The following is a 20,780-nucleotide window of genomic DNA, read 5'->3' on the forward strand; positions in this document are numbered from 1 at the left end:
TGTGGAATGAGTTGTGTGATTGATGGGATGACTTATATGGATTTTGGAGGAAACTTCGTGTGGAGGCATAATTAAGTGATGAAGAACTTTCAATTGAGAAACTGGGAAGTGAGGGTGGATGCTCTTTCATTCTATGGTGATACTTCCATCCACCATGAGGATAATGACTTGAATCATTTTGTGGTGGTGAGAAATATCCCATATGATTTTCTTGCTCATTTTGTGGTTCTGAAGCATTTCTCCATGGATTGGAGTGCTCAGAATCTGTTAATTCTTGGTGATATTCCCAGCCACCATTAGAAATTGATGATGGTGGGTGATATCCCATAAAATTTTGTTTGACCATAAGATGAGTTGAACTCCATTTATATTTTGTAAAATGCAACATCAATAAAATTTGAAATTCATCTCACAGAGAAGAATTTCTTAGTGAGGCAAAAACACAAACACCTTGGTTTCAGTTTAAAACAGAGAACAAAAATAAAAAAATGCTTGATCTAGACTTCTCACCCACTTAATTATTGTTGATCTAATCAATCCCCGGCAACGGCGCCAAAAACTTTATGTGTGGAAAACGATCCAACACAAAACTCACCGGTAAGTGTACCGGGTCGCATCAAGTAATAAAACTCACGGGAGTGAGGTCGATCCCACAGGGATTGAAGGATTGAGCAATTTTAGTTTGGTGGTTGATTTAGTCAAGCGAATCAAGTATTGGTTGAGTGATTTTGTATCCAACAATAAGTAAATAGCAGAGAATGTAAAGGGAGATGGATGAATTGCAGAAATTAAAGAGAACTGAAAGTAAAGGTGCTGAATCTTAAAGAACAAGAAATTAAATGCTTGAAACTTAAAGTGCAAGAAATGTAAATTGCAGTAACTTAAAGTGTAAGAAATATAAATTGCCTGAATGGAAAAAGGGAGTTGAGGACTGGAATTCAGAATTTAAGCAAGGGAAATTAACTTGTAGCAATTAATAAAGCATAAGATGATTTGAATTCTGTTAGATCTCAAACAGAAAGGGAAATTAAATTGCAGCAGGGGTTCACAGAAGAACCAAAAGAAGAAATGGGATCTCAGGACTCCAGAGACTAGATAGCAAAGTCTAGATCTCAATTGCCTTCCCAGATCCAAGTTCACAAAGCAATTAACAAGAAATTAAAGAAGAAGCAGTAAAGAAAATGTAATTGAACTCAATTATGCAGCAAGGAAATTAAAGAGATCTTGAATGGAGATTGAGACAGAAATTCCTCCACTCTTCACACCCAAGACTCAAACAAGAAAAGTAAAAAGTGCTCAAGCAAGAACGAGGAAGAAGAGAGATCAATTCTCCTCCCCAATTCTCTCAAATCTCAGTTCCTAGCTCTCAATGAAATCTCAAAATTCAAAAATCAAAAGAAGGTTCAAAAGTCAAAAGTAAAGGGAAGGTCCTAATTACATCAAACTATCTCCTATTTATACACTTTCTATTCTTGGATTTTGGCATTTGGATGGGCTTTTGATTTGGTGAAGAAATGAACTGAATTGGATTTTTAATCCAATTTTCATCCCATGAGAAAGTGGCTTCCAGGAGGCTGCCCTGCCCTTGTGGAGGGCAGAGCAGGAAATGGTGCGTGCTTGGTGTGTGTGATGCATCAGGATGCTGCCCTGCCCTTGTGGAGGGCAGGGCAGAGTTGCCATGGTGCGCCAGATGCTGCCCGTGTGCGCTGCTGCTGGCCGAGACTCCCTTGGTGCGTGCCAATCTTGTGCACTGGCCGTGCACCACAAAATGCTGCCCTGCCCTCGCGGAGGGCAGGGCAATGTTACCAACGGTGAGGTTCCAAGTTCGAAACTTGGTGGAGGCACACGCTGCTTCTTTTCCTTTGGTTTTCTTCGCACCAAAGTAATGCTTAGTTCCTTGTTTCCTCATGGTGCCGTGTTCGATCCGGGGAGAATGAAAGCAAGCCAATTTTTGCTTGATTTTATTGTGCTTAAGCGCTACTCCTTTCCTCTTTGTACTTGGGTTCGAAACCCATAGGAAGCATTATGAAGCAATTTCTTTTGAATTGTTCTTGGGTGAAGCCCAATATTGCTCTTGAGGAGGGCAGAGCAGAGTTTTTGCTCCCTTTGGTCCTTGGCATCAAATTGTGTTCTGCCCTTGTTGTGGACAGGGCAGTGTTGCTTTTCAAAGTTTGGCTCATTATATTGCTCTCCTGGAGGGCAGTGTGCTCTCCTGGAGGGCAATGTTTGCTTCCTCCTTCTATGCGCCACATTCTTTTTTCCTTGGGCCACGCTTTCTTAAGCCACGTTTTTCTTCTTTTCTTCCTTTCTTCACCTACAAGAAACCAAAACAACCACTCAAAGTATCTCTAAACTCATAAGGTTTATAATTCATTAAAAATCAATTAATTCTTGCTCAAACCTCATGATTTAGCATCAATTAATGGTAGTTGCTTGATTTAAAGAAGTTATGCATTTTCATTCCAAATCACTTACTTAGGATGCAAGAAAGTGCATAAAGACTAATAAGACAAGTGAAATTTGCTTGAAAAATGGGTATATGATGACCTGTCATCAAGAAGCATCTCAATCTCTGCCATTGGAGCAAACAATTTTGTGCTAAAGCCTCAATTAGTTTCTCTGATGCAACATAATTGCAAGTTTCATGGACTTCCATCAGAAGATCCTTTTCAGTTCTTAACTGAATTCTTGCAGATCTGTGATACTGTTAAGATCAATGGAGTTGATCCCGAGGTCTACAAGCTTATACTTTTCCCTTTTGCTGTAAGAGACGGAGCTAGAATATGGTTGGTCTCTCAACCTAGAGATAGCCTGAACTCTTGGGATAAGCTAGTCACGACTTTCTTAGCCAAATTCTTTCCTCCTCAAAAGCTGAGCAAGCTTAGAGTGGATGTTCAAACCTTCAGACAGAAAGAAGGTGAATCCCTCTATGAAGCTTGGGAAAGATACAAGCAACTGACCAAAAAGTGTCCTTCTAACATGCTCTCAAAATGGACCATCTTGGATATATTCTATGATGGTTTGTCTGAATTGTCTAAGATGTCATTGGACCATTCTACAGGTGGATCTATGCACCTGAAGAAAACCCATACAGAAGCTCAGGAACTCATTGAAATGGTTGCAAATAACCAGTTCATGTACACCTCTGAAAGGAATCCTGTGAGTAATGGGATGCCCCAGAGAAAGAGAGTTCTTGAAATTGATGCTTTGAATGCCATATTGGCTCAGAACAAAATGTTGACTCAGCAAGTCAATATGATTTCTCAGAGTCTGAATGGTTTGTAAAATACATCCAATAGTACTAAATAAGTATCTTCTGAAAAAAGAAGCTTATGATCTTGAGAACCCTGCAATGGCAAAGGTGAATTACATGGGTGAAGCCCATGGAAACACCTATAATCCTTCATGGAGGAATCATCAAAATTTCTCATGGAAGGATCAACAAAAGCCTCAACAATGCGTTAACAATAATAATGGTGGAAAAAATAGGTTTAGCAATAGCAAGCCTTTTCCATCATCCTCTCAGCAACAGACAGAGAATTCTGAGCAGAGCCCCTCTAGCTTAGCAAATATAGTCTCTGATCTATCTAAGGCCACTCTGAGTTTCATGAATGAAACAAGGTCTTGCATTAGAAATTTGGAGGGACAAGTGGGCCAGCTGAGTAAAAGAGTCACTGAAACTCTTCCTAGTACTTTCCCAAGCAATACAAAAGAGAATCCAAAAAGAGAGTGCAAGGCCATAACCTTACTTGGTGTGGCCGAACCTAGTGAGGAGGAGGAGGACATGAATCTCGGTGAGGAAGACCTCATGGGACGTCCTCTAGACAAAAAGGAGTTCCCAATTGAGGAACCTAAGGAATCTGAGGCTCATCTAGAGACCACAGAGATTCCATTAAACCTACTTCTGCCATTCATGAGCGCTGATGACTATTCCTCCTCTGAAGAGGATGAAGATATTACTGAAGAACAAGCTACTAAGTACCTTGGAGCAATCATGAAGCTGAATGCCAAGTTATTTGGTAATGAGACTTAGGTAAATGAACCCCCATTGCTCACCAATAAACTGAATAACTTGATTAGGCAGACATTACCTCAAAAGAAAGAGGATCCCGAAAGGTTCTTAATACCTTGTACCATAGGCACCATGACCTTTGAGAAGGCTCTGTGTGACCTGGGGTCATGTATAAACCTCATGCCACTCTCTGTCATGGAGAAACTGGAATATTTGAGGTTCAAGCTGCAAGAATCTCACTAGAGATGACAGACAAATCCATGAAAAAGGATTATGGACTAGTAGAGGACGTGCTAGTGAAGGTTGAAGCCCTTTATATCCCTACTGATTTCATAATCTCAGACACTGGGAAGGACGAGGATGAATCCATCATCCTTGGTAGACCTTTCCTAGCCACAGCAAAAGCTATGATTGACGTTGACAGAGGAGAGTTAGTCCTTCAATTGAATGAGGACTACCATGTATTCAAGACTCAAGGTTCTCCTTCTGTACACATGGAAAGGAAGTATAAAAAGCTTCTCTCAATACAGAGTCAAACAAAGCCCCACATTCAAACTATAAGTTTGTTGTTGGGAGGCCACAACCAAACTCTAAGTTTGGTGTTGGGAGGCCACAACCAAACTCTAAGTTTGGTGTTGAGAGGCCATAACCATGCATTGATTATCTGTGAGGCTCCATGAGAGCCCACTGTCAAGCTATTGACATTAAAAAAGCGCTTATTGGGAGGTAACCCAAATTTATTTATCTATGTTATTTCATGTTTTCTTTAGGTTGATGATCATGTGGAATCACAAAAATAACTGCAAAAATTAAAGCAAAATAAAAAACAGCATTAAAAATAGCACACCCTGTAGGATAAACTTACTGGCGTTTAAACGCCAGTAAGAGTAGCAGAATGGGCGTTAAACGTCCAGTCTGGCACCATTCTGGGCGTTTAACGCCAGAAAGAAGCACCAGACTGGCATTTAACACCAAAAACAGGCTATAGCTTGGCGTTAAATGCCAGGAAAGGAATAAAAGCTGGCGTTTAACGCCAGAAACAGGCAGCAGTCTATCGTTAAACGCCAGTATTACATATAGAGGGTGTTTACACGCCTAAATGGTGCAGGAATGAGAAATCCTTGACACCTCAGGATCTGTGGACCCCACAGTATCCCCACCTACCCCACCTCTCTCTCTCTCTCTCCCACTTACACGTCTCTATAACACTCTACCCAAAACACTACTCACCAATCAAATCCTATCCTCATCCCTATATTCTCTTCACCAATCACCTCCATATCTCTTCCCCAAAAACCCCACCTACCTCACTTTCAAATTCAAACACTTTTCCCTTCCAAACCCACCCAATTCCATTCGGCCACTCTCCCTTTCTTTCCCTATATATACCCCTCTTCACTCCTTCATTTTTACACATCACAAACACTCTCCTACCGCCTTGGCCGAACCTATCTCTCTCTCTATCTCTTTCATTTTCTTCTTCTTCCCCTTCTTTCTTTCTTCTTTTACTCAAGGACGAGCAAACCTTTTAAGTTTGGTATGGTAAAAGCATTACTTTTTTGTTTTTCCATAACCATTAATGGCACCTAAGGCCTGAGAAACCTCTAGAAAGAGGAAAGGGAAGGCAAAAGCTTCTACCTCTGAGTCATGGGAGATGGAAAAATTCATCTTAAAGGTCTATCAAGATCACTTCTATGAAGTTGTGCCAAGAAGAAGGTGATCCCTAAGGTCCCTTTCATGCTCAAGAAAAATGAGTATCCGGAGATCCGACATGAAATTCGAAGAAGAGGTTGGGAAGTTCTTACCAACCCCATTCAACAAGTCAGAATCTTAATGGTTCAAGAGTTCTATGCCAATGCATGGATCACTAGGAACCATGATCAAAGTATGAACCCGAATCCAAAGAATTGGCTTACAATGGTTCGTGGGAAATACTTAGATTTCAGTCTGAAAAATGTAAGGTTGGCGTTCCACTTGCCAATGATGCAAGAAAATGCATACCCATACACTAGAAGGGTCAACTTTGATCAAAGGTTGGACCAAGTCCTCATGGACATATGTGTGGAAGGAGCTCAATGGAAAAGAGACTTAAGAGGCAAGACGGTTCAATTGAGAAGACAGGACCTTAAGCCTGTGGCTAGAGGATGGTTGGAGTTCATCCAACGCTCCATCATTCCTACTAGCAACCAATCCGATGTAAGTGTGGATCGGGCCATCATGATCCATAGTATCATGATTGGGGAGGAAGTGGAAGTTCATGAGATCATACCTCTAGACTCTACAAGGTGGCTGATAAGTCCTCTATTTTGGTAAGGTTAGTCTTTTCTCATCTCATTTGTCACCTATGCAGTTTAGCTGGGATTGACATAGAAGGAGACATCCTCATTGAAGAGGACAAGCCCATTACTAAGAAAAGGATGGAGCAAACAAGAGAGCCCACTCATGGACCTCAACAAGAGCATGAGAAAATTCCTCGTGAAATCTCTGGGATGCCTCAAGGGATGCATTTTCCTCCACACAACTATTGGGAGCAACTCAACACCTCTTTGGAAGGCTTGAGTTACAACATGGACCAATTAAAGGTAGAGCACCAAGAGCATTCCATCATTCTCCATGAGATTAGAGAAGATCAAAGAGCTATGAGGGAGGAGCAACAAAGGCAAGGAAGAGACATAGAGGAGCTTAGGCGTTCCATTGGATCTTCAAGAGGAAGAACTAGCCGTCATCACTAAGGTGGACCCGTTCTTTGGTTTCCTTGTTCTTATTTTTCTATTTTTCGAATTCGATGCTTTATGTTTATCTATGTTTGTGTCTTCATTACATGATCATTAGTGTTTAGTGTCTATGCCTTAAAGCTATGAATAATTCCATGAATCCTCCGCCTTTCTTAAATGAAAAATGTGCATAATTACAAAAGAACAAGAAGTACTTGGATTTCAAATTTTATCTTGAAATTAGTTTAATTATTTTAATGTAGTGGCAATACTTTATGTTTTCTGAATGAATACTTGAATAGTGCATATTTTTTATAGTGAAGTTTATGAATGTTAAATTTGTTGGCTCTTGAAAGAATGATGAGCAAAGAGAAATGTTATTGATGATCTGAAAAATCATGAAATTGATTCTTGAAGCAAGAAAAAGTAGTGAAAAAGAAAAAAGTAGCATAAAAATGGCAAAAAAAAAAGAAAAAGAAAGAAAAAGAAAAAGCAAGCAGAAAAAGCCAGTAGCCCTTTAAACCAAAAGGCAAGGGTAAAAGGATCCAAGGCTTTGAGCATTAATGGTTAAATCAAGCTGTCCCTAACCATGTGCTTGTGTCATGAAGGTCCAAATGAAAAGCTTGAGATTGAGTGGTTAAAGTTGTGATCCAAAGCAAAAAGAGTGTGCTTAAGAACTCTGGACACCTCTAATTGGGGACTTTAGCATAGCTAAGTCACAATCTGAAAAGGTTTACCCAGTTATGTGCCTGTGGCATTTATGTATCTGGTGGTAATACTGGAAAACAAACTGCTTAGGGCCACGACCAAGACTCATAAAGTAGCTATGTTCAACAATCAACATACTGAACTAGTAGAATCAATAACACTATCTAAAATTCTGAGTTCCTATAGATGCCAATCATTTTGAATTTCAAAGGATAAAGTGAGATGCCAAAACTGTTCAGAAGCAAAAAGCTACTAGCTCCGCTCATCTAATTGGGACTAAGTTTGATTGATATTGTGAGATTCATTGTATATTCTCCTCTTTTTATCCTATTTTGATTTCAGTTGCTTGGGGACAAGCAACAATTTAAGTTTGGAGTTGTGATGAGCGGATAATTTATACGCTTTTTGGCATTGTTTTTAGGTAGATTTTAGTAGGATTTAGCTACTTTTTAGTATATTTTTATTAGTTTTTAAGCAAAATTCACATTTCTGGACTTTACTATGAGTTTGTGTGTTTTTCTGTGATTTCAGGTATTTTCTGGCTGAAATTGAGGGATCTGAGCAAAAATCTGATTCAGAGGCTGAAAGATGACTACTGATGCTGTTGGATTCTGACCTCGCTGCACTCGAAATGAATTTTTTGGAGCTACAAAAGCCCAATTGGTGCGCTCTCAATTGCGTTGGAAAGTAGACATTCTGGGCTTTCCAACAATATATAATACTCTATACTTTGCTCAAGTTTTGACAACGCAAACTGGCGTTCAAACGCCAATTTCCTGCCCTATTCTGGCGTTAAACGCCAGAAACAGGATAAAAGCTGGAGTTAAACGCCCAAACTGGCATAAAAACTGGCGTTTAACTCCAAGAAAAGTCTCTACACCTGAAAGCTTCAATGCTCAGCCCAAGTACACACCAAGTGGGCCCGAAAGTGGATTTCTGCATCATATACTTATTTCTGTAAGCCCTAGTAACTAGTCTAGTATAAATAGGACCTTTTACTATTGTGTTAGACATCTTTGGATTATCCTTAGATCATCTTTGATCATTTTTATGCTATCTTAGACATTAGGGGCTGGCCTCATGGCCATTCCTGGACCATCATCACTTATGTATTTTCAACGGTGGAGTTTCTACACACCATAGATTAAGGTGTGGAGCTTTGCTGTTCCTCAAGTTTTAATGCAATTACTACTATTTTCTATTCGATTCATGCTTATTCTTGTTCTAAGATATCCATTCGCACACAAGAACATGATGAATGTGATGATTATGTGACACTCATCACCATTCTCACTTATGAATGTGTGCCTGACAAACACTTCCGTTCTACATGAAAACGAGCTTGAATGCATATCTCTTAGCCTTCTGGTTCACGATCAGAGTCTTTGTGGTATAAGCTAGAATCAATTGGTAGCATTCTTGAGATCCAAAAAGTCTAAACCTTGTCTGTGGTATTTCGAGTAGGATTTGGGATGGGATGACTGTGACGAGCTTCAAATTCGCAAGTGTTGGGTGTAGTGACAGACGCAAAAGGATCAATGGATCCTATTCCAACATGAGTGAGAACCGACAAATGATTAGTCGTTCGGTGATAATGCATTTGGACCATTTTTACTGAGAGGACGAGAGGTAGCCATTGACAACAGTGATACCCAAACATAAAACTTGCCATAGAAAGGAGTATGAAGGATTGGATGAAGGCAGTAGGAACGCAGAGATTCAAAAGGGATAAAGCATCTCCATACGCTTATCTAAAATTCCCACCAATGAATTACATAAGTATCTCTATCTTATTTTATGTTTATTTATCTTTTAATTATCAAAACTTCATAACCATTTGAATCCGCCTGACTGAGATTTACAAGATGACCATAGCTTGCTTCAAGCCGACAATCTCCGTGGGATCGACCCTTACTCTCGTAAGGTATTACTTGGACGACCGAGTGCACTTGCTGGTTAGTTGTGCAAAGTTGTGAAAAAGAATTGAGATTACAATTGTGTGTACCAAGTTGTTGGCGCCATTGAGATCACAATTTCGTGCACCACCTACCGATATGAGGAGGTTCTCCCCAATTCTCGTCTAAAACACTCACGAAGCCCTGTTCGACCTCATCCAGACTCTCCCAAGAATATTTTGTTACAACAACATTTTCATGCCAACACAAAGGGAATGCCGGCTCATTATTCTCATCCAAGATAAAAGGATGGACACCTTCAACAGCTCGAATCTTGAAGTAGTAATTCTTAAAATCACTAAAGGACACATCATACATAGAAAAAACTTTCTTCCCTTGAGTAGCTCAGAAAGAAATCCAAAAGCTTTCTTCTTAGCCACCCCAGTATTTGTCAACATAAAAAGGTACAGAAAGAGATTTACGGTAGGTCAGAGACCCAACTCCTGGCATAATAATTAGAAGATCTCTATGAAACCCCATGAGTTTGGATGGAGTTGTGATGGGGCTACATTGCAAGACCACAGCAGCTCGGTCTCAAAGGTGGTAAAAGGGATGGTGATACTCAATTGGCTAAAAAAGTAGTCGTACCCGTAGAAAAAGGGTCGCTCCCCCTGAGTCAAAGAGGGAAAGCTAACCCTCTCCTCAGGGTCAGGCGACACCAACTCATACTTCTTCTCTTCATCCCTATTACTGCAAATTCTATGAAACCACCTAAGCCAGAAATAGTACTCAGGATTGGCCACGGTAATGCCCATCAACACTATGGAGTCCAACCAGTTAGACATCCCTTCAGGAACCTTAGTAGACATTTCAACAATATTTTTGCGAGAAGACATGGACTAACTATTCCTACAAAAAGAGGAGAAAGAGAAAACTTAGGTTACTGCCAAACAACTCGGACAAATATGCAGACAACTCGAATAAGGAAAGTAATAGACACGACAATAAAAGGGAAACCCCAAGACTCACACTAAAATCCAAAGGCTCCCTTTAGAGGTAGTAACAAGGAAAGAACACGGGAAATCAACAATCTATGCCCTAACACCCCTCAACAAGAAAAACACAACTTTTCCTCCGGCAAACATCAAAAGAAAGTCACCATCGCAGACCATACAAAGAACCATTAAAAAGCTACAAAATTTTTGTTCTACCAACAGTTCATCATCAAAGTTACAACCTCTCTATACCATCAAACAAAAAGCTAAGAGACAGGAACAGTGACAAGCCAAAAATCCCTAAAGAAGCAAAAAAAAAACCCTACGGGAAGCAAGAACACATTTTTACTCAGACAAGGAGCAAGTAAAGGGAATTGCAACATTTATCAAAAACAAAAAGACGTAATATTTGGCAAAAAAGATCAAGCCTTTCGAAACGGGCTCGGTGAAAAACCAAAAAATTCTGCAGACATGCAAATACCATGGAAATTGTTAACAAGAAGGGAGGAAGAGTTACCAACCTGTAAAGGATGAAGAAGCAAGCACGAAAAAAGAAGCGACAATCGAAATCTGCACTGGCGAACACCCTCGAACTGGAGAAAACAAAAAAGCCCCGATGCGCGAGAGAAGTGGGAGGAATGAAACACCTCAGTGAATGACACAGCGAAAGGCGAAGAGAAAGGAGAAGAAGAAAACTGAAAGCAAGTCTTTAGAAATTCAAAATAAAGTGTGAAAAGAGGGAAAGAAGGAATGACAAGAGGAGTTATTAAGCATTAAACCCTCGCACGTTTCTAAGGAAATAAAAAATGCACTCTACAAACAAATAAACGCTTTGCATTTTAAAGAAGGCTAACCTAGTAGGAGTTCTACAGGAAATCGACAACAATGCTCGGGCATGGCTTCCCCAAAAGGGTTCGAAGTCTAAAAGGACACTACCTCAAAGGAAAGACCGAGCCCAAGCAGGGGCACTGTTCATACCCAGGGTCGAGCTAGGCGACCCGGGCTGATTAAAGATACAAGTGACCGACCTCTTCCGGTTAGGTCGCCACCGACCTCTTCTCAAATAGCTCGGCCAAGGCATTAATGCACAGAAACTTGTGTCGCTACAAATTTCCCTCGGCAAGTATACCAAATTGTCGCCAAGTAAAAGCTCACAATAGAGTGAGGTCGAATCCCATAGGGATTGATTGGTCGGGCAACTTTAATTAGAGGAGTGTTCTAGTTGAGCTAAGCAAAGTTGAGTTGAGTGTTGCAGAAAACTAAATGGCGGGAAAGATAAAAGACAGGGAATGTAAGTGCTGAAAATAAATGGCAGAATAAAAATTGCAGAAAAGTAAATGGAAGAATCTTAAATGGGAAATTGGGGAGATGAGCATCAAAGTAAATAGCAAATATTAGAGAGAATGGGTAAGATCAGAAATGGGGGTTCATTGGGCTTAGGAGATGTTGTATTCTCCGGATCAAGTTCATTTTCATCTCTTTCTCAATCAATGCATTCATTGATCTCCTTGGCAATCTTAAGTGATTGGATCCCAATTCCTTGGTAATCCAATCTCTCTAAGCTTGAATAATTGCCCAATTCCTTGATTTAATTGTTCATGGGAAGAGATGAAGTATGGTCACTGATTATACCGCATGTATTTTCGAATCAAAGTGTTGACAGGATTATATGTCGCTATATCCACCCAAACCCCAATTCAGTCCAGCATGAGAAAGCATTTCTAGCATGATCTTCTCATTCCTCTTCCAAGGTTCCGAGGAGATCCAAGTATGGATAGCCTCTTTTCCAAGACAACTACCCAATTGGATGAAGATTAAAAGCTTTCTAGTAAAATGAAGAGAAAAGAAAGAAGAAGAAGAATGAAAACTAGTATTGATCCATCAAATTACAACAGAGCTCCCTAACCCAATGAAAATGGGTTTAGTTGTCATAGCTTTGGGAATGGAAAGCAACAATGAAAAGTTCATTGTAAAGTAAACTAAATTAACGTGGCCACTAACGTGGGCATACTAGCCATCTCCAACGTTATTGACAAAGTTAGTGTTACTAACCCTGGCTTCTTATACTCCTTGCTCCATGATGAGTGGATAATTTATACGCTTTTTGGCATTATTTTTAGGTAGTTTTTAGCATGATCTAGTTACTTTTAGGGATGTTTTCATTAGTTTTTATGTTAAATTCACATTTCTGGACTTTACTATGAGTTTGTGTGTTTTTCTGTGATTTCAGGTAATTTCTGGCTGAAATTGAGGGACTTGAGCAAAACTCTGATAGGAGGCTGACAAAGGACTGCTGATGCTGTTAGAATTTGACCTCCCGGCACTCGAAATGGATTTTCTAGAGCTACAGAACTCCGAATGGCGCGTTCTTAACGGCGTTGGAAATTAGACATTCAGAGCTTTCCAGCAATATATAATAGTCCATACTTTATTTGGAAATTGACGACGTAAACTGGCGCTCAACGCTAGTTCCATGTTGCTGTCTAGAGTAAAACGCCAGAAACACGTCACGACCCGGAGTTGAACGCCCAAAACACGTTACAACTTGGCGTTCAACTCCAAAAGAAGCCTCAGCTCGTGGATAGATCAAGCTCAGCCCAAACACACACCAAGTGGGCCCCAGAAGTGGATTTATGCATCAATTACTTACTCATGTAAACCCTAGTAGCTAGTCTAGTATAAATAGGATAATTTACTATTGTATTAGACATCTTTGGTCTCAGATTTATTTTATTCTTCATCTTAGGAGGCTATTGATCACGTTTTGGGGGCTGGCCATTCGGCCATGCCTGAACCTTTCACTTATGTATTTTCAACATTGGAGTTTCTACACACCATAGATTAGGGGTGTGGAGCTCTGCTGCACCTCAAGTTTTAATGCAATTACTATTATTTCCTATTCAATTCTCTTTATTCCTATTCTAAGATATTCGTTGCACTTCAACTTGATGAATGTGATGATCCGTGACACTCATCATCATTCTCACCTATGAACGCGCGTGATTGACAACCACTTCCGTTCTACCTTAGGCCGGGCGCGTATCTCTTAGATTCCTTAAACAGAATCTTCGTGGTATAAGCTAGATTGATGGCGGCATTCATCAGAATCCAAAAAGTCTAAACCTTGTCTGTGGTATTCCGAGTAGGATTCTGGGATTGAATGACTGTGACGAGCTTCAAACTCCTGAAGGCTGGGCGTTAGTAACAGACGCAAAAGAATCAAGGGATTCTATTCCAACCTGATTGAGAACCGAGAGATGATTAGCCGTGCTGTGACAGAGCATTTGGACCTTTTTCACTGAGAGGATGTGATGTAGCCATTGACAACGGTGATGCCCTACATACAGCTTGCCATGGAAAGGAGTAAGAAGGATTGGATGAAGCAGTAGGAAAGCAGAGATTCAGGAGGAGCACAGCATCTCCATACACTTATCTGAAATTCCCATCATGGAAATACATGAGTAACTTTATCTTTATTTTATGTTTATTTACTATTATTTGATTTTCCAAATTCCATAATTTATTATCCGCCTGACTGAGATTTACAAGATGACCATAGCTTGCTTCATACCAACAATCTCTGTGAGATCGACCCTTACTCATGTAAGGTTTATTACTTGGACGACCCAGTACACTTGCTGGTTAGTTGAACGGAGTTGTGACCACACATAGTAAAGAGCTATTATCTCGAATTAAATTTCATACAAGTACAAAGAGTACGAATTACAATTTCTTCCACCAAGTTTTTGGCGCCGTTGCCGGGGATTGTTCGAGTATGGACAACTGACGGTTCATCTTGTTGCTCAGATTAGGTAATTTTCTTTTTTATTTTCTTTTCAAAAAGTTTTCAAAAATATTTTTCAAAAATTTCTCATCTATTTTCGAAAATTATTCTAAATTTTTAAGAATGAGTTCTAGAGTTTCATAAAGCATGTTGAAGCCTGGCTGGCTGTAAAAGCCATGTCTAAATTCTTTTGGACCGAGGTTTCACTCATCCTTAGAGAAGAGCTTCTTTGTCTTTCTCAGCAAATTGGCTACTGTATAGGATGTTTCAATTAAAGCTTGGCTGGCCATTGGCCATGTCTAGTGTTTTGGCTGGCTTTGAAGCCATGTCTAATTTCTGGACCGGAGCTTTAGACTAACATTGCTAAGATTCTTGGAATTCTTATTAAAAATTTTGAATTTCCTTATTCTTGTCTTTAAATTAATTTTTCAAAAAAAATAAAAGAAAATACAAAAAATCATAAAATTATAAAAACCAAAAATATTTTGAGTTTCTTGTTTGAGTCTTGTGTCAAGTTTTAAGTTTGGTGTCAATTGCATATTCATCATGCATTTTTCGAAAATTGCATTCATGCATTGCATTCATCATGATCTTCAAGTTGTTCTTGATGAACTTTCTTGTTTGATCTTCATATTTTCTTGTTTTGTGTTGTTTGTTGTTTTTCATATGCATTTTTCGTTTGTTAGAGTCCATGCATTAAAGATTTCTAAGTTTGGTGTCTTGCATGTTTTCTTTGCATCAAAAAAAAAATTTTTCAAAAATATGTTCTTGATGTTCATCATGATCTTCAAAGTGCTCTTGGTGTTCATCTTGACATTCATAGTGTTCATGCATGCATCATGTGTTTTGATCCAAAATTTTCATGTTTTGGGTCATTTTTATGTTTTTCTCTCTCATCATTAAAAATTCAAAAATCAAAAAAATATCTTTTCCTGATTTTTTCTCCAAATTTTCGAAAATTTGAGTTGACTTAGTCAAAAAATTTTAAAATTAGTTGTTTCGTACAAGTCAAGTCAAATTTTCAATTTTAAAAATCTTATCTTTTCAAAATATTTTTCAAAAATCATATCTTTTCAACTTTATCTATGTTTTTCGAAAATTTTCAAAAAAATAAAAAATATATTTTTCAAAATTTTTCAAAATCTTTTTCTTACCTTTTACATCATATTTTCGAAAATATAATCAATAATTAATGTTTTGATTCAAAAATTTGAAGTTTGTTACTTTCTTGTTAAGAAAGGTTCAATCTTTAAATTCTAGAATCTTATCTTTTAATCAATTTTAATTTTAAACATTAAATCTTTTTCAAAATATATTTTTCTTAAAAAATCTTATCTTTTTATCATATCTTCTTATCTTATCTTTTTATCATATCTTTTTCAAAATTTTATCTTTTTCAAAAAAAATTGATTTTAAAATATCTTTTCTAACTTCTTATCTTCTTATCTTTTCAAATTTGATTTTAATATCTTTTCCAACTAACTATTTGACTTTTTGTTTGTTTCTTATCTTTTTCAAAACCACCTAACTACTTTTCCCTCTTTAATTTTCGAAAATATCTCATCTCTTTTTCAAAAATTCTTTTTAATTATTTTAAATTTTAATTTTAATTCTATCTTATCTCTAATTTTCAAAATTATTAACTTTTTTTTTTAAAATTAATTTTCGAATTCTATCTCTCTCTCTTCTCTTCTTCTATTTATTTATTTATTTACTAACACTTCTCTTCACCTCTCTTCATCTCCAATCACTGCCTCTATCCTTACCCTTCTGTTTGGATTCTCCCTTCTTTATTCCCTTTCTTCTTCTACTAACAATAAGGAACCTCTTTACTGTGACATAGAGGATTCCTCTTCCTTTTCTCTTTCTCTTCTCCTTCATATGAGCAGGAATAAAGAAAAAGGCACTCTTGTTGAAGCAAGTAAGAAACATAGAGGAGCTCAAAAAGCACCATTGGTCCTTCAAGAAGGCGCCACCCTCACTAAGGTGGATTCATTCCTTGTTCTTATTTTTTTTCTGCTATTCGGTTTTTATGTTATATGTTTATCTATGTTTTGTGTCTCTACTGCATGATCATTAGTATTTAGTAACTATGTCTTAAAGCTATGAATAATTCCATTAATCCTTCATCTCTCTTAAATGAAAAATGTTTTTAATTCAAAAGAACAAGAAGTACATGAGTTTCGAATTTATCCTTGAATTTAGTTCAATTATATTGATCTGGTGACAATACTTTTTGTTTTCTGAATGAATGCTTGAACAGTGCATAATTTTGATCTTGTTGTTTATGAATGTTAAAATTGTTGGCTCTTGAAAGAATGATGAACAAAGAGAAATGTTATTGATAATCTGAAAAATCATAAAATTGATTTTTGAAGCAAGAAAAAGCAGTGAAAAAGCAAAAGCTTGTGCGAAAAAAAAGTGGCGAAAAAATAGAAAGAAAAAGAAAAAGAAAAGCAAGCAGAAAAAGCCAATAGCCCTTAAAACCAAAAGGCAAGGGTAAAAAGGATCCAAGGCTTTGAGCATCAATGGATAGGAGGGCCCAAGGAAATAAAATCCGGGCCTAAGCGGCTGAATTAAGCTGTCCCTAACCATGTGCTTGTGTCATGAATGTCCAAGTGAAAAGCTTGAGACTGAGTGGTTAAAGTCGTGATCCAAAGCAAAAATAGTGTGCCTAAGAGCTCTGGACACCGCTAACTGGGGACTCTAGCAAAGCTGAGTCACAATCTGAAACGGTTCACCCAGTCATGTGTCTGTGGCATTTATGTATCCGGTGGTAATACTGGAAAACAAAATGCTTAGGGCCACGGCCAAGACTCATAAGTAGTTGTGTTCAAAAATCAACATACTTAACTAGGAGAATCAATAACACGATCCGAAATTCTAAGTTCCTAGAGAAGCCAATCATTCTGAACTTCAAAGGAAAAAGTGAGATGCCAAAACTGTTCAGAAGCAAAAAGCTACAAGTCCCACTCATCTAATTAGAATTAATATTCATTGATATTTTGGAATTTATAGTATATTCTCTTCTTTTTATCCTAATTGATTTTCAGTTGCTTGGGGACAAGCAACAATTTAAGTTTGGTGTTGTGATGAGCGGATAATTTATACGCTTTTTGGCATTATTTTTAGGTAGTTTTTAGCATGATCTGGTTACTTTTAGGGATGTTTTCATTAGTTTTTATGTTAAATTCACATTTCTGGACTTTACTATGAGTTTGTGTGTTTTTCTGTGATTTCAGATAATTTCTGGCTGAAATTGAGGGACTTGAGCAAAACTCTGATAGGAGGCTGACAAAAGACTGCTGATGTTGTTAGAATTTGACCTACCTGCACTTGAAATGGATTTTCTAGAGCTACAAAACTTTAAATGGCGCGCTTTCAACGGCGTTGGAAATTAGACATCCAGAGCTTTCCAGCAATATATAATAGTCCATACTTTATTTGGAAATTGACGACGTAAACTGGCGCTCAACGCCAGTTCCATGTTGCTGTCTGGAGTAAAACGCCAGAAACACGTCACGACTTGGAGTTGAACGCCCAAAACACGTTACAACTTGGCATTCAACTCCAAAAGAAGCCTCAGCTCGTGGATAGATCAAGCTCAGCCCAAACACACACCAAGTGGGCCTCGGAAGTGGATTTATGCATCAATTACTTACCCATGTAATCCCTAGTAGCTAGTCTAGTATAAATAGGATAATTTACTATTGTATTAGACATCTTTGGTCTCAGTTTTATTTTATTCTTCATCTTAGGAGGCTATTGATCACGTTTTGGGGGCTGGCCATTCGGCCATGCCTGAACCTTTCACTTATGTATTTTCAACATTGGAGTTTCTACACACCATAGATTAGGGGTGTGGAGCTCTGCTGCACCTCAAGTTTTAATGCAATTACTATTATTTCCTATTCAATTCTCTTTATTCCTATTCTAAGATATTCGTTGCACTTCAACTTGATGAATGTGATGATCCGTGACACTCATCATCATTCTCACCTATGAACGCGCGTGATTGACAACCACTTCCGTTCTACCTTAGGCCGGGCGCGTATCTCTTAGATTCCTTAAACAGAATCTTCATGGTATGAGCTAGATTGATGGCGGCATTCATGAGAATCCGAAAAGTCTAAACCTTGTCTGTGGTATTGATGAGCGGATAATTTATACGCTTTTTGGCATTGTTTTTATATAGTTTTTAGTAAGTTTAAGCTACTTTTAGGGATGTTTTCATTAGTTTTTATGTTAAATTCACATTTCTGGACTTTACTATGAGTTTGTGTGCTTTTCTGTGATTTCAGGTAAATTCTGACTGAAATTGAGGGATTTGAGCAAAACTCTGAAGAAGGCTGACAAAAGGACTGCTGATGCTGTTGGATTCTGACCTCCCTGCACTCGGAATGGATTTTCTGGAGCTACAGAACTCCAATTGGCGCGATCTCAACGGCGTTGGAAAGTAGACATCCAGGGCTTTCCAGCAATATATAATAGTCCATACTTTATTCGAAGAATGACGACGTAACTTGGCGTTAAACGCCAAGTACACGCTGTTGTCTGGAGTTAAACGCCAGAAAAACGTCATGATCCGGAGTTGAACGCCCAAAACACGTCATAACCTGGAGTTTGACGCCAAGAAATGCCTCTACACGTGGATTGATCAAGCTCAGCCCAAGCATACACCAAGTGGGCCCCGGAAGTGGATTTATGCATCAATTACTTACTCATGTAAACCCTAGGAGCTAGTTTATTATAAATAGAACATTTATCTATTGTATTAGATGTCTTTGACCAGATCCTGGATTGTATTTTGAATCCTGTGATCACGTTTTGGGGGCTGGCCATTCGGCCATGCCTGAACCCTTTGCTTATGTATTTTCAACGGTGGAGTTTCTGCACACCATAGATTAAGTGTGTGGAGCTCTGCTGTACCTCAAGTATTAATGAAATTCTATCTTCTTTTATTCAAATCTCTCTTATTCTTATTCCAAGATATTCATTCGTACCCAAGAACATGATGAATGTGATGAGTCAAATTACCCTCATTATCATTCTCACTTATGAACGCGCGTGATTGACAACCACTTCCGTTCTACATGCAACAGAGCTTGAATGCGTATCTCTTAGATTCCCCAACAGAATCTTCGTGGTATAAGCTAGATAGATGGCGGCATTTATCTGGATCCGGAAAGTCTCACCTTGTCTGTGGTATTCCGAGTAGGATCCTGGGAATCCGGAAAGTCTCACCTTGTCTGTGGTACTCCGAGTAGGATTCCGGTAATGAATGATTGTGACGTGCTTCAAACTTTAACCTGCTGGGCGTTGGTGACAGACGCAAAAGAGAGATTCTATTCCAGTAGGAGCTGGAACCAACCGGTGATTAGCCGTACTGTGACAGAGTGCGTTAGCATAGTTTTCACTGCGAGGATGGGATGTAGCCATCAGCCATGGGTGATGCCTCCAGACTGGTTAGCTGTGCGAGTGACAGCCGCACAGGTTATTTCCCCGTGAGGAATGAAAGTAGCCACAGTTGATGGTGAACCCCTATACAAAGCTTGCCATGGAAAGGAGTAAGAAGAATTGAGTAGAAGGAATAGGAGAGCAGGCGTCCAAGAGCTCTACAGCATCTCCATCCGCTTATCTGAAATTCCTACCAATGAATCTGCATAAGTATCTTTATCCCTTTCATTATTTCTATTTTCGAAAACCCATAAAACTATTTTAATCTGCCTAACTGAGATTTGCAAGGTGACCATAGCTTGCTTCATACCAACAATCTCTGTGGATTCGACCCTTACTCGCGTAAGGTTTATTACTTGGACGACCCAGTACACTTGCTGGTTAGTTGAACGAGATTGTGAAGAAAATAAACAGTGCCCTCAGAGTATACATCCTTTATAAACAAATAACAAGTGATCACAATTTCGTCCACCAAGTTTTTGGCGCCGTTGCCGGGGATTGTTCGAGTATGGACAACTGACGGTTCATCTTGTTGCTCAGATTAGGTAATTTTCTTTTCAAAATCTTTTTCAAAATTTTTCTTTTATTTTTCGTTTTTACAAACTTTATTTTCGAAAAAAATTAATAAAAATACAAAAAAAATTAGAAAATCATAAAAATCAAAAATATTTTGTGTTTCTTGTTTGAGTCCTGTGTTAATTTTTAAATTTGGTGTCAATTGCATGCTTTTAAAATTTTTCTTGCATTTTTTCGAAAATCCCATGCATTCATAGTGTTCTTCATGATCTTCAAGTTGTTCTTGACAAGTCTTCTTGTTTGATCTTGATGATTTCTTGTTTTGTGTCTTTTGTTGTTTTTCATGTGCATTTTTGCATTCATATTTTCCATGCATTAAAGATTTCTAAGTTTGGTGTCTTGCATGTTTTCTTTGCATTAAAAATTTTTCAAAATTATGTTCTTGATGTTCATCATAATCTTCAAAGTGTTCTTGGTGTTCATCTTGACATTCATAGCATTCTTGCATGCATTCATTGTTTTGATCTAAAAATTTCATGCATTAAGTATTTTTGTTGTTTTTCTTTCTCATAATCAAAATATTCAAAAATCAAAAAAATATCTTTTCCTTATTTTCCTCCAAATTTTCGAAATTTTGGGTTGACTTGGTCAAAAAATTTTTAAAATTAGTTGTTTCTTACAAGTCAAGTCAAAATTTCA

At 38.2% G+C, this 20,780-nt stretch overlaps 1 non-coding gene across 1 annotated transcript; it reads right to left on the reverse strand.

Moving 5' to 3' along the window:
- Positions 1–2,877: 2,877 nt before the first annotated feature.
- LOC112713405 (small nucleolar RNA R71) lies at positions 2,878–2,981 on the reverse strand. The gene has a single exon (XR_003158377.1). It is a non-coding gene; the product is annotated as a small nucleolar RNA R71 (small nucleolar RNA).
- Between the last annotated feature and the right edge of the window lie 17,799 nt (positions 2,982–20,780).

The sequence above is a fragment of the Arachis hypogaea genome, chromosome 9 (assembly GCF_003086295.3).
Source record: "Arachis hypogaea cultivar Tifrunner chromosome 9, arahy.Tifrunner.gnm2.J5K5, whole genome shotgun sequence".
NCBI lineage: Eukaryota > Viridiplantae > Streptophyta > Magnoliopsida > Fabales > Fabaceae > Arachis > Arachis hypogaea.